This window comes from Carassius auratus, chromosome 43, assembly GCF_003368295.1.
Source record: "Carassius auratus strain Wakin chromosome 43, ASM336829v1, whole genome shotgun sequence".
Lineage (NCBI taxonomy): Eukaryota > Metazoa > Chordata > Actinopteri > Cypriniformes > Cyprinidae > Carassius > Carassius auratus.
This window is the reverse complement of record NC_039285.1, coordinates 7,447,281-7,463,295: the sequence shown is the minus strand read 5'-3', so window position 1 is coordinate 7,463,295 and position 16,015 is coordinate 7,447,281. Positions and strand designations below refer to the sequence as shown.

At 39.2% G+C, this 16,015-nt stretch overlaps 1 protein-coding gene across 3 annotated transcripts in view; it reads right to left on the bottom strand.

The window, feature by feature from the left end:
- LOC113061598 (guanine nucleotide-binding protein G(o) subunit alpha) overlaps positions 1 to 16,015 on the bottom strand; it is an 88,848-nt gene that overhangs the window by 25,570 nt on the left and 47,263 nt on the right. The window lies entirely within an intron of this gene.

Below are 16,015 nucleotides of genomic sequence, written 5' to 3'. Positions count from 1 at the left end.
GTGTTTTCTGACCAACTAACTGATAAATTATGATAGATTACTACTTTGGAATATGGTAAAAGTGTACCGTCTAATGTACTGACAAGAATTTATGGTAAACTAAACTTGTAATTTCTATTGAAACTTGTATTGTATATTAACTTTAAATGTAATATTAAATGACCATCTAAAGTTAAAATTAAAATCAGTAACATTACATGTGCTGCTGTATGTTAATCAGGACATCCAGGCACAACAAAAAACATGATTATTTAAAATGTACTTCAGTTAAAGTAAATATGCAATATTTTACAAAATATTTGAGTGCACTCAAATTTTAGTTTATTAGGGTACCTAGCAATTATCTTAGCAATAGGCTAACATTAAACTCTGGCTATATCTCAATTAGTTCCCTAATTCAGTAGTCAGGACACTGATCAGGGAGTCAGCCATTTTAAGGGCTGTCTCAATCGTGAAATCCTTCAAGTGCACTGGAATGTGCGCTCCCTGAAAAATCCCACATTGCACTGCAAAAATCAGGGAGCATCGGTGCTCACTATGCATACATACTATACTATACATTACCTGAGCTGTATATAAATCAACTAATTCAGACAATTTTAAAGCATGTAATTTAATAAACAATTTGTTTGTTGGTTTGTAATAGTCAAAAGCATTTTTTTGTAGCATATATAATGAATTTGTATTAGTTTTATATGTATGACTCCACACCTCCACACAATATCTATCTTTCTATCTATACATGATATAATGATTCACAAGCTCGGGAGCTAGGGAGTTGATTGAGATGCACCTTCTACTGAAATCAATTGCAAGCTGTTTTTGAGTCTCTGATTTATGAGTTTCAATGACATGTCAGCAGCTGCCTTAAAATGCAGCTCCCTATGTAGGTGGCATGCAGCTCACCGTGTTTTGAAATTTAGCTCCAAGAGGATATTTCCCACAAATCCAAAGCAGCCTCGTCAACACAGTGCAGCCAAGACACAAAAAAGGTATCTCAACATAAATGCCCTCCTTTTGATGCTCATCTACATTACAATGACTCAGCTGATAAAGAGTGCCACTATATGGAAGGTGTTTCGTTAAGCTAAAAACAATTTGTCCAGAGCAAGGCCAACAGTAAATTATCTTCCTAAGGTCATACTCAGCACTTGAGATAATAGCCACAAGGATGAAACAGCAAAAGAAAGATCACGTCTTCACATTACGCTACTGTCCTCGTTATTTTCATCCCCTGCCCCCTCCTATATCAGTTCACTGATCTAAACATCTTTTTCTCTTTCTTGTACTTCACAGCTGTTATGTCATAGTCATAAGTAAGCAGTCTGGATGATGGGAAAGCCTTTGGACATGAAGAATAATCAAGGCAACACAGAACTTGACTCAATCTGCTTTTGACTTGCCCCTTTATACTCCGTCCCATGATTATCATCTCTCCCTTTCCTTTCATAGGTCCCCTCCCTTTCGCTATACTCCTCCGCATCATGTGACAGTCATCTCCAGTTACTATGGTTACCGGGCCTTTCTTGGGGAATGTGATTGCAGATTTGGTGTTCTCTCTTTCGTTTTCTCTGTATCTCAGTCTACCCTCCCATTTTCTCCCTCTATTTCCTCCCCTCCCTCTCTCTCTCATCTCCATCTCTTTCTATTTTCCTCCCATGGCAGCTGTTGAATTATTGATTTGATGAAATATTAACTGTTATTCTGCTCTCCTGCCGAAGGCTCCAGTTGTGGCCTAATCACAGGAGGTCCTGAAAGCCCAGAGCAGAGACCACACCTCTGCCAATTTATTAACCATCACGGATGCCCGTCATCTAGGAGGCCACACCCACCTGGCACTTTAAACCAAACGAAAGCATTCTCTCTTACATAAACTGCATCATTCACATCAGTCATTTTGATTGCATGCCATGTAGTTATTGAAATCAATGTTCCTTGAGCAATAAGGCCATTTTAAGATCAATTTCCTATTTTCTTTCATTAAGTGGCATCCACAAACCCCTTATCCATCTCTGTGACTGGCTAATGTCTGACTGCTGAGAATGAAAGGCTATTGGATGATCTTTACTAGAAACAATATATTTCTGCTATATCAGTAGTACTGAATTCTGTGACCAAATGCTGTCACAAAAATAATTATGATAATTACAATAATTTGTGATGTAATTTTACACAATAACATACATTTTTTATTTTAACTTTGTTGTTTTCTATTTATATTTAATTTCAGAATATTTCATCTTAATAATTGATACTGTTAGATACGTGAAATATTTCAAGCACTGTTATTTATTTGGCTTACTTAATCTATTGCTAATTAGTTTCCCCTCTTTTTTATTTTGGTACTGACTAATTAGTTGAATAATTGCTGGAAATTTTTTTACATTGATTGAATAATTACGTATATTTAATATATTTATTCATATTTATATTTAATATAAAGTGGTGTGTTCAAAGCATAAATTCTATTATATTTTATACATAAAAATATATATCATAAATATGATTGTATTTATGTATATTTAATTATATCACATAAACTATACAAATATATTTAACATTTATATTTGAATATTTAACATATATTTATATTTTAATATAAAGGAGTGTGTTCACAGCAATTTTTTTTTTTTTGTAGTGCTGAAATTAAATTTATATTTAGAGTTGAATTTTGCTACCATGATAGCTCTTAAGTAAAGAGACATTAAAACCATGTCACCCTGACCTGGCCGTGTTCTCCTGGAGAAAAAAGCAGTGCCAAAACGCATTTGAAAGAGAAGGTGTGCTGTTCCATTACTGAGGCATCAACATCAAAATGTCTCAGTATTTTTCTCCGTGTCTCTCTTTCCCCTCTGCATCTTTCAGGGTTCTTCAGTGACTCAGAGAAAGTGACAGACGGAAAAAAATCTGGGTCAGACTGCCCCTCTCTGTGCTCTATGACCTGCCCTTACTAAACTCTTCCTGAAGTGGAGCACACCAACACACTCATCCCACACTGGAGGATTCTCTGTTGGGATTTATGGAGGAATAATTACATTCACATTAATAATTACATTCTAAACCCAGCCCCCATCTACCATCAGAAGCACTTATGTGATTAATGTCAGGTTTGAGAAAAATGGATTAGTTATGACAGAAAAAAAAATTGTCTGGTTAAAGAAATAGTTCACCCACTCAGTCATTATTTTCTTACTCTCATGTTGTTGCAAAACTGTGTGTGGTTATATTTTTCTTTATAAAAACTAAAGACCAAAGAGTCTCGTCAAGTAGACTGCATTCAACCATAGTTAATAATGATATGTGTCCAAAATGGACCGTAAATGTAATTCATAGGACTCGTGAAATAAAATAATATTTTATATAAATTAATGAATTCATTAATAATTTTTACCTTTAACTTGCTTATGTTTTCTTTTTCTTCTCTGCTGATTTTCACACTCTCATTCTCTTCCATAGTGATACTGACACGGACAAGATGGAACTGTCTTTTCCTGCTCTCTCTCTCTCTCTCTCTCTCTCTCTCTCTTTTGTGTGGAGTCTGCTGAGGCCTGACATTTATTAAAGTGTGCTGTTCTCTCCTCTCTGCTGCATACCTGATCTGCCACTACTGCAGGTCTCTTTCAGCTATATTTATTTTTAGCCTTAGGCCAAAAAATGTTATCATGCTACAAATGTCATGCTTTTAACACTCCATGGACCACAACCACCTTGCTTTCCACTTTAACCCTCTATCAGTGCCATGATCAACACACTGTCACCCAGACCAGCACGCTGCTTAACACACTGTCCTCCCCATCAGTAACCTGATTAACAAACCTTAAACCGTTTTTAAGGCTTTCAGAGCCATATGCATGCGGTGGTTGGATTTAAAAAAAAAGGGTAAAAATTATAATAAAGATGATACAATAGATTTCTACTTCAAATAAATGCTGTACCACAGTTCCCATATTTCATTAAGCACCACAATCCTCCAGATAGCCTTTCAAATGAAGATTTTTCGGGACCACACTTCAAACGAAAGGGTATGAATTATCTCGGCAACATGGCTGCTACAGCGAACAAAAAGTCGTGGGGCAGCGTTGACAAGTTTATTTTCTCCTGGATGTGTGAGCTGCACGATTTCCGATATGTGTCTGTGTCAGTAAGCAGCTCATTAATACAGAACGATAATTAAAGGCTCTAATACACAACAACACACCAGTATATGTGTGTATTGTAAGACCTAGACGAGGAATGATGATGTGTGAGGGCATAGTAGTGGTGTCCCAATCCTTAGGGGAATATTTTCTCCCCTACCCCTTGACACTCTGTTTCAAGGGACAAGGGGAAGGGGTAGGCAGAGGTGTAGGGGAAGGGGAAGGGGTATAAAATAGAATTGGGATTGGGCCTAAGGGACCTGGATGCACTGTTGGGTGAACACAGGCCGGAGAATGTGGTGTTATGCTGTGGAAATGTTGTGTGTTTTCTTGGGACACTTTAGGCCCCATTATCCCAATAGCACAATCCCTGACAGCTGTCAGGTATCTGAAAATCGTTGCGGACCAAGTGCACCCATTCAGCCTGCCTGTGATGGCCATTACCTTCAGGATAATGCGCCATGCCACACTGCCAGAATTGTCAAGGAGTGGCTTGAAAAACATTATGGTGAATTTCTGTTAATGCCTTAGCCTCCAAAAAGTGTGTTCGGCACTACATCGCCACCACCCCACAATGTATGGGAACTGGAGGACCCGCTGTTGACATTATGGTACCAGATACCCCAGGAGACTTATCGGCACCTCATCAAATCAATGACTCACCACATGGCTTCTGTTTTGTGAGCTAAAAGAGGTCCTACAGTCTATTAGATAGGTGGTCATAATGTAATGGCTTATCAGTAATTCGATCTTGAATTTTAACAGTACCAATCAAATCAGGTCTGGCCACAACATCTCATTATATGGATTGTGTTTAGGCTTCAATTTACTCCCAGTGCAGAACTCCTAAGGAGTCCTAGTTGCCAGCATGTATAGCAGCCAACAAGATGCTGAAACCATCTTAAAAAGAGTCTGCGGATAACACCAGAATAAGGGGCCAATCACACAGAACACGTTTATTTCCATTCCAATACACTACTTTCCCTTTGTTTTTCTATGTAAACATGTGCTTGACGGACGTCAGGATGTCAGGATGTGGCTGCAGAACCAGACTATAGTAAAAGATATACTGGTTTGCACAGGAAGAGAAGTAAAGAAGAGACTTAAGCTACTTTAGCTTAAGATGAAATGAGGCAGACAAATACACAAAACATATCGCCGGCCTTAAGACTCCCTGGGAGTTGGCATGTGGCAAGTGAACAGTGCCACTGTGTTCCTCATTAGCTGCAGCCTCGTTGGGTCATTACAGTGGGTTATGCTAATTGTGGATGGAATCTCTAGGCTGTCATCACGGTTTGTAAAGGGCACTTGGGTGTGTTTTGAGAGTTTGGAGGTGTAATACCAATTACACAGATGTACTGATCTCAAGGCTCCTGCATCAAGAAGTGATTGGTGTAGCTTTCTAAAGCTCTTTTTAGTCTTCTTAACATGGCTTGCATTGCACTCCCTCAAAAAAACAAACAAACAAACAAACAAAACAGGTAAATTAACACCATTATTTATCACAAGATGAAAGATTAGATTTATTTAACAGTATCATCAAAATAAATGTGAGAGTAAAAAAAAAAAAGAGTGTATAAAAAAGAAAAACAGAGGCACACAGAGCAAGACAAAGAAAATTAATGGTGTAAATAGACTATAAAGGAAGGATAAAATGCCTTCCACTCCAAGTAGCCGATGAGCTGTGTCTCTACGGCAACTAGTGGTTTCCTAGCAGCGCAACACCGCTTATGGAAAAATGAATGAAAATCTACCCACTGAGATAGAATATCCATGATAGAAAAAAAGATTGGTACTAGTTTAGGAAACACAGAAAGACTATATGTCTCTGTCCATTTTGAATGAGACAAACAGCATAAAAAAAGTATGATAAAATTACTAGGCAATAATAAATCAGATTCACACCCTCATGAGTGTGCAAAAACAGACACGCTACAATGAACTGAAGAATAGCACCTTGTTTGACGGGAGGCCTAAATATAAATGTAGCCTGATTGATTTCATTAGTTTGATAATGATAAGACTCATTAAGATAAGGGTTGTTGAATTAGATTATCGTATTGCCACAGTCTGTCAGATGAGAAAGCGCACATTGTGTTGCTACTGTAAGGATGCTAACACTGCTAGCTATAAATAACCAAGAAAAGCCAAGCACTCCATGAAACACTTTCCTGATGAGTACTTGTTAGGCGGACAAGAACACATACATTCACAATTACATGTGCCACTAAGATTAACATCAGGTTCACAAGCTTTATATGCACATTTATTTGGCATGTATGCAGGCTGCAAAGAAAATAATGCACACAGACAGAATTAAATGAAAAGGTTTATATTCTTTAAAAAAAAATTCTAATATGTAGATACTTTTATTTTGAAAGGCTAGAGTTAAAGATAACCATTACCATTCCCGTTAATCACAATGCACTTCCTCGGCCTGCAGGCCTCTTTGTGATAGTTTGTGATATACAATCCATCATTACTCATGATTGCTGAGTTGTTTTGCTAGTAAACTCACTAAGAGTGGTAACCATTAACAACCTTCAGCACATGCTCATACAATTTGATTCCGGATTATCAGGGTTATTGAGGCCATCTCATCAATCTTTTCATTAATCTTTGATATTTGCTCACTCCGTATATATCGTACAGTACATTGTATTCTCATTCACATTCCATAAAAATTAGCAGTTCCCTCTGCAGAGGCTTCAGAGTGATTAGAGGGGTTTATTTTTGACGTTTACAGTATGGTCACTGGCACATCTGTCAATCATTACACAAAATTACTGCAAACTCAGATTATGGCCTTATTGAATCCCGTTCAGTCTGCAAGGGGACTGGATTAAGATATTTAGGATTAAGGCTTTTTTGTTGTTTTTCACTCGTTTGGTGAGACCGTTATTGATTAATCTGTCTGAATTTGGTAAATGGATGATCTTAAATTCCCCTGACTGCATTAGGGATTATTCTCACCTCATTTTATTTACGCTGACATTTTAATGTTCAATGTTTGTTGCAGGCTCAGCTTGACTAACTTCTGCTATCTGTGTGCTAAATGGCTAGAAAGCAGCTGCTCTGCACCAGCTGACTCACTGACTGGGCACTTTCAATGCACACATCCCCTCTTTATGTTCCATCCTTTTCTGTTCTAACCCCCTCTTCCATCCCTCTTCCTCTAGCCATTACTCTCTCTCTTTCCTCTCAGTGCATACAACATTGCTGAGGGCCCCAGACACTCAAAGACAACACCACACATAAAATGCCTACATTCAGGGCAAGACATTCAAGCTTAAAAAATTAAGTGATACATAGCAGAATGTTAGTCACACATTAACGAATCAGCAAATGACTTCTAAACTTTAATTTAAACAGAGTCATTTATTTTAATTCTCCTATTTCAAAATCTAATCCAATACTTATTTTTACTAGATTGTTTTCTGGTCTGTTGCTGTCCTGGTCTGTTCAATGTAGGTGAATTATTATTTTTTATTTTTTGCAGACTTGTAGAGGTATTTGATCCTCTCTCTCACACACACACACAAAAACTGATCCTTGAATGCTTATGAATTCTTCACACTTCAGATGGACAATGATGAAGATCCACCATGAATACAAACACACACATGCTTAGCACATGCTGAGAGGCTGATTACTGTGTGCATGAGAGCACATATATACACACACACAAGCACTTGCGTTCTGCAGTGGTTCTGTGCGTTAAAAGGCACATGCTCACAGCATTTCAACAATAATTACTGACGTGTGCAGTGACCCGCTCCACAAATTTCCTCCTGTGCTGAAATGGGTTAAGTTCGGTCTTAATTTTACAGTCAATGTTCGCGGAAAACATTTGACTAATCCAAACTGTTATTTTCAAATTTAACAATGCATAAGATGGATAGTTATCATTGCCCACTTAGCCCCTGCTGCCAGATTCTGTAACTACACTTATGGTTCTTAACCAGGGGGCAGGGCCCACTAGGGGGTTCCAGCTTAGTTCCAAAGGGGTCTACAAGATAGAGGGGCATTCAAAAGTAACCCTGTATTTTGAAAAACATTTATGTCATGATATTGCAAAAGCTTTTTTGCCAGTGGCCGGTTTGTTTTGGAGTGAAATATATGGACTTACATAACTCTAGTTTGTTGCCTTTCACGTCACTGCTCAGAATAGTTGCTATTGTATGCATTTTTGTAATGTTATCATCTGATCAGCACAGTGGTGACATCATTTCCCCCTGAGAAAATATTTATGTGAGACTTATAAATCAGATCATTGTCTCAAAAAAATAATTTACTGCCCAGTTGCCACAAACTGCCACTGAAATGCATGGAAATGCTAATGGATAGGTATTATAGATGTTCTTGTCATTTACCGCTCAAATCAATACTGTGGATTTCTACCAATGGATGTCTTGACTACCTTAATACCACATCCTTTCTGTTTTCCTCTCACTGTGTACCTAAGAGAAACTGTCTTCCTCTGCATTCAATCAGAATGAGTCATTTTGCCTTCACTCTAAGGCAGCTTCCATGAACTGTGTCTGCTGGTAAATAATTCAGCATATGTGAATAAGTCAGCAGAATGGCTATATTGGCCCTTACACAGATGGAGGTGTAGATATAGGGTAGAGATGGGATTGTTTGTAGCATGCAGCATGTTTACAGTGATCTAAACATTTTTCTGCCTAGAGATGGTCACAAAACAATAGGAATGAAAACAGTGAAACGGAGAAGACAAGGGAGACAGAGTGAGAGTGCATCCGATCAGTCCATTAGGAGCCCAGACACACTGGGGCCTTCTTCTTGTATCATCTCCCACTATATCCCACCTCTCTCTTTCTCATCCTCTCCCATCTAATCAATAGATGAGCACTTAGAGTTGGGCATAAAGGGAAGCTGAGGCTTCATTATGGGCCTGGCATCACAGCAACACACCTTCAGGATTTGTATACCGCTCTCAAGAACCAAACAGCTGCACAGAAGTGAAGAACTTTCAAAGAGTATCTTCAGAATTTTCCCATTAGAAGTGTAGCTGTGAAGGGGAATTTACTGTGATTGTTGATGGGTGCTCGAGAGACAATGCTGGTTGGAGGAGCTTGAGCTCCAGCAAATCACAACGCAGAAGACAAGTAACAGCCTCTTACCTTAGCTCACTTCTCAATTCTACTGGTATTCTCTACCTCAATTCCTTATTCAATTTGATAATTAGTTCTGGAGGGAACTCCTGTACCCATTTGCCCTCACTGCTGACTTAGGTAATACGAATATGTTAATTTCATGCATTAAGTCCATTAAAAGCTCAAATCCAACTAGATTTACAAGGAAGGGTGTTTTTAATGAGAGGTATCTTCATTTAAAACATAACACAGGGCAGTGGGTCATAGCCCAAAAAGAGGTCACAAGTCAGATAGGGTTTAGGATGACAGAGGATTATTTTTTTAAATGCAAATAATAACCAACCTTAAAAGGATGCATAGTTAGGATAGCAAAATGGAAAAGGTTCATTAACTTTTAAAAGGGAGGGGTAATGATCCCTATACGATTTGCTGCAGATTAGAGCACTGCATTTCAACCCAAGCTTGATGGGGCCTAACTTTTTACAAGATTTACAAGGACTGGGCTTCGGGATAATTTTCACATCACGGCTCACACATGGGCCAGGCATCAGGCCTCTTTTAAGCTTCTTTTTATATTTTAGATTTGCACAGTGTCCAGTGCCGGAAGCAGAGGTGAAAATTAATGGCCGCCCCACCTCTTTTAGACTCCAGAAGTGCAGTTAGCCTGGTTCAGTCCCGCATCCTCACGCCACGCAGAGAAACCAAGGCAACCTTCCCTATCATCTGCGTGCACAGAGACACACGGCACGTCCCAATCCAAAGAGTGACAATCTCCACTTTGCCGGGTGCGTGGCCCCTCAAAGTGGATGTGGTAAAGAATTTGCCGGCCACCACCGTACAGCCCATCGCCCACGAAAGGGAGCCGAAAGAGGCTCGTCAACACCCGGCCCTGTTGGCCTTGGGCAGTGGGAGAGATGGTGAGTCCCCTCAGTCTAATACTAACCTCTACCATGATCTGTTCCAACAGATGAACGAGGGCGGGTCGTTTGCCCAAGAACAATGTGAGGATGATTGCCTAAAGCATTGCTGGGCCAAAGTAAGTGTGGTCTGTCAATTATCTGAAATGGCCTGCTCTACTCTGTCGCACAGCGAAGGGGGGAGGAAAATACTTTTTTGGTGGTACACAAAACGAAGACGGAAACGGTGCTAGAGTTGGCCCACTCGCACCCCCTGGCAGGCCACCTTGGGACCGAAAATACCACCCACCAAATCTGGGACCGCTTCCGCTGGCCCAGGATGGAAGCCAAGGTCAAACGGTTCTGCCAGGCCTGCCCAACCTTCCAAAAAACGTCTCCACAGAAACCTCCCCACAGCCCGCTGATTCCCCTGCCCATCATTGTGGTGCCCTTCGAGCGCATCGGGATGGACCTCGTAGGGCTGTTGCCTAAGTCTGCCTGCGGCCACCAACACATCATGGTGATTGTGGACTATGCTACCCGGTACCCCGAAGCAGTGCCCCTCTAAAAGGCTACCGCCAAGTCTATCGCCCGAGAGCTCTTCCTGCTCTTTAGCCGGGTAGGCATCCCCATGAAGATACTGACCAACCAGGGGACCCTCTTTTTATCCCGGCTAATGGCTGACCTGTGTGGCCTCCTCAAGGTGAAGCAACTGAGAACGTCTGTTTACCATTCCGAGACTGACAGCCTTGCAGATCGGTTCAACCAGACCCTCGAACAAATGCGAAGGTGGGTCATGGCCGAGGACAAGCGCGACTGGGACCTCATGCTCCCCTACGTGTTGTTTGGAATTCGGGAAGTTCCTCAGCCGTCAACTGGCTTCACCCCCTTTGAGCTGCTGTTCGGGCGCCAACCCCGAGGACTTGTTGGACATCGCCAAGGAAGCGTGGGAACAACAACCTACGCCCCACCGCTCAGCTATCGAGCACGTGAAAGTGATGAGGGAAAGGATCAACCGGGTCATGCCACTAGTCCGGGAGCAACTCACCAAGGCCCAACGAACGCAACAATGACAGTACAACCAAGCTACCCAACCCCCGCGAGTTCAAGCCTGGTTGCTGATGGAGCTGCATAGGGCTGGGCTCACTGGCAACCCCCGGAAATGTCACCTGGGCCTGACTGAGACGAAGTACCTGGGCAGCACCCCTGCACGCCAAACCATCATCATCGCCCACGTACCTCAGCACTTATTAATAAAATCCACCCTCTGGGGCTTTCACCTGAGTTCTGCTGTTGCGAGTTATTTCCACCCCGCTACAATATATATATATATATATATATATATATATATATATATATATATATATATATATATATATATATATATATATATATATATATATATATTAATTTCAGATAATTCATATGGTAAAATGTGCTAAAAACTAATTTAAAAAGATACAATTTGTATTTAAAGTTACTTTAATTTAAATATAATTTAGGTAAGATTACAATAAACTAACATATACAATAAAACACTTGCTGCTCTGTTTAAGGCAGACCTCCCCCCTTCCTTATCTCCCTCCCTCGGCAGGGGGACCCATTTTAAACATAAATAATTTATCCACAGACAGATGCAGCTTTTTATTTTGGAGTGAATAATTCAAAATGTGGTCTCTGCACTTCAGAGTGTCTGCCCCCTTCTACAGTGGAACAGAGCAGGGAAAGAATCAATGCTCTTTGTTCCTCCACACTTATTAAAGCTAGATACTGATGCTATACCTTGTAGCTTAAGTACCGTCTTGATTGGAGCACCATTGTTCAATTTTAGGCGGGAAATTAAAGTGATAATTCTTGAGCTGAAAAGATTTTCAATGACTGACTGAGAGAAGAATGTATGTCCTCCACACATAGCTTCTCCCAACAGGGCTTTGACCTATTTATATTGAGCTTATACAAACTGAAATGCTTCAAGCTTTGTGCTGGGAGCCTCACAAATGCACAGGCATGCATTCCCTAGGACACACACACTCATAAACATGCATACTTTTATGTGCACATAAATTCAAATATACAAATATGTGCCCTTGTAGAGCAGCAACTCATGGTACACAATGCCTAAACTGCTTGGAAAAATGTAGTAGCACCTGTCTCATAACAAAATGATTCCATTAAATGAACGCCTATATTTCCAATTCCATTGATTTAGCTGCACCTTGTATGCGAGACAATGAAATGGAAAGAAATACAAAGAAATGAAAGGGAAATACTCAGAAAACTGTAACAGCCTTTTTACAGATCTCTAACCAAGCAACAGTGAATTATCTACTTACCTCAAGTCCTGGGCATCTCAAAATTGATAATTATGTAAAAGCCATTTTCATATTATTTTCAGAGAGAAAATGTAAAATAATTTAAAAGAACTTGTTACAGTTTGTCCTTCGCTTCTTTCTTTTTCTGTATCTAGTCAAGCTATAGTAACATAATGCTAACAGGCCAAAGTAGGTTCTCTGACAGTATCAAAGTAATTTCACATTCTTAAAATTAAAACAATCTATTTTTACCCTCTTTTTATTCAGGACGGTAAAATTGAAACATTTTCAAAAGAGTAAAAAAAAAAAATCTAAACTAAAGACCCAGTTGGAAAATTTAGATTAGGTTGCTAGCTTTGTTTTTGGAATATACTTGCTAGTTTCCAGCTGGTCTAAACTGAACATTAGCTGACAGCTGGTATCTGGTTTGCTGCTGGTCTACCAGAATGACTAGCTTAGACCAGCTGTAAACTAGCTTCCATGTTCCAAAACACAGATACCACAGGAAGAATCTGACTCCAGGCTGGTTTAGTTTGACTGTCTCTAAAGAGCTTTTTTGCTGTTTTTCAATTCAAGAATCTAGCCTAGCTAAACTAGAAGACCAGCAAACACCAGAAAACCACCTTGAAAGCTGCCCTCTTCACAATAAATACTAAGGATAACTTAGCAAAAAGTACTTTTTTTATGTCACGTAATGCAGATTTATTCTGTAATTTTTATTCACTAAATAGCTGAATGTTTGTATTCTGTGATAAATAAGTGTGCTGTATGGTAAATATGTTGAGGTACAGTACAGTAGGTGTGGGTGTGAAGGGGATTTTTAAGGGCAGAGAGGAGAGAGGAATGGGGCCTCTCTTCTGTACCAGCGCCACCTCAGGCTCACAGGACTCTCATCTCTTAACCTTCAATTAGTGGCCACAGGCAGCGCAAGGCATTGATTAAGCGCTAAATGCCAGTGCAACACACACCAGCATACAAACATACACACACACTGTACCGGCTCTTCCTCAGTCTCTGCATTATTGAAGAGCAGGCTTGCTAATTACAGCATGGAGGACACACACACACAGTGGGAGGGAAACACCTACACACACCTGTGCTACAGATAGACACACATTTAAATGAACTGAGATGCAAGTCATACTGAATCAGAGGATTGTGATTTCTGACAAAACAACAGACAAGAATAAACCAAACAACTGACCAACAGACTTAAAGTATTTCCTTTAGTGAAATTCAATCATTACACACACAGATACAAAACAAACACACTGAGCGATTTTTGTAAAAGTCCTTTAGGATTGTACTTGTCAGACTGTATGAACTAGTGTATTCAAAAGACCCGGTACTTCGGTACCAAGTCGGTACTAAAAAAATTTTAATGTGACGGTACCAGGTTTCTTTAAGTACCGGTAGTACCGAGGTCCCGTTCAAACTTGGTTCAGCTCTATGATTTCTGCGAAGCAGAAAACGAGGACCGAATCTCAAAATCCAGTCATGAAAATGAAACTAACATTTTAATATGGACAGTCATGGAATTTGTCATGACTGTTAGCATAGTTAATCAACTCAAATCTCCTATATGGACCAGTATCTGTAAATGTTAAGCCGCAAAAGTTGTTTGAAATATGAATCCGTGTTCTGTGCGTCTCTGTGTGAATTAATGAATGGCAGAGACGTGCGGGTTCGTTTACTACATAGACTGAAGCGCATGACACTTGCATTAATTTCAGCATCTGAGCTTCAGAGTTCTCTCTCAATCAAACGATCTGAACTTTTCAGTTCATCTCAATGGACGCACAGCGCACCTGTATTTCATGCTCTGTAAACTCTTTGTGAAGGCGCACGACTCACCATCGCTTTACTGATAGTGCTGTTTCTCACACATGCAAAGAGAGAGAGAGCGAGAGTCTTACCACGCTGAATCGACACGCTATATGTAAACTTTTCTTTGTTGTCTTCTCCTGTCAAAATAATGGAGTTCATTTAGAATTATTCATATTCATTTTCGAACAAGCAGAAGACATACCGGTTTCTCCGGTAGTGGGCGGAGCTAATGCGCAAATGCCTGTCCCTGTTTTGATTTCAGTAAATCAGTTTGACCGAACACAGACAACGTGATTAATATTCATGAACCCAGCAGCCCATCAATACATAGTGCATTGTATATACATTAGTATGATAGTAGAATTAGTAGCAGTATTATCTTTTATTAATAATTAATATGATTTATTACTATTATTTTTACAGAAACCCTCAATGACCAAAAATATCTTAAGCATCACCACAAGTCTTAAGTTCAGTTAAAATGACAAATATGCATTCATTAGGCCTAAAAGTTAATTTTTTCATAAAGGCATTGTGCTAGAAATATTACTATTATTTAGTAAAATGTATGTGATACTGCTGCTACTGTTGAAAAAATGTATAAAACTTTGTTTTTTAAAGAAATAAATCACAATATTTCTTCCATGTTTTAATTTTAATAGCAAATCCCCTTTATTTACCAAAAATAAAATGTGTTTAAATTTCATAAATTAAAAGACAAATTAAATTTGGGTGAAACTTGTTTACTGTTTTTCATAATTATATAACTTGTAGAAAAACTTTAAACACAATTGTAAATAAGTATAAAGAATGGCATTGGTTTTATTTTTAGTGCTAAAAAGTAATTATTTTTTTAATTAGCATATTTTTGTGTTTTGCTTTGGTACCGAAATTGGTACCTAGAACCGTGGATTTTCACTGGTATCAGTACCGAATACTGAAATTGTGGTACCGTGACAACACTAGTACGAACATGATGATCATGTCACACTGTGGGATCTCAGTTGTCATTAATGTCAGACTGTACGACAGTAAAGACGTTTTAAAATGGGGTGTGCACAAGAAAAATTATCCGTATATTTAAGTAAGCAGCACTACACACCCATGAAAACAGCGGGCGAAACCGGTGTTTATATTTGCAAAGGCAACATATCAGATTTACCGCGAGAGTGCTAGAGTTTATGGCAGATCTCTAGCATTAATTCTGATCATGGCTCGTCTTGAAAAACAAAGACAGTGTGCCAAATCTTCTGACACTGCCAGAATTTTGATAACAGTAAATTCTAGGGTAAAATACGGCTATCAGTGAACATGTCAAACCAACAAGCATGACTACAGATTTTAACCTAGGATTATAAAAATCTTTTAGGATTTTTTAATTTTGTCTCAGACGACCAAAGTCGCAGAGTGTGAGCCGGGCTTTAGCCAAATTTGAATGTAACAGCATTTCTTTTTCAAAACTGAAAATTGTCAATTAAATATAGATCAGTGTAATCTAAATTATTTTACCCAATATATATCTGTATTAATTTTTTTTTTAATACCTCCAAATGTCTGCCAAGCCAGAAAAAAAGAAGGAGAAGGAGAAAAAAAATGTATGCCTTATTTTAGTGCTTGCACTGAGATGGCTAGAGGCAAAGAACTCTTCCTGAAAATAGACAGAGGTCAAGCATTACATCAGTAAACACTGAACACGTCATATTGATACATGCACAGGCAGAGACAGC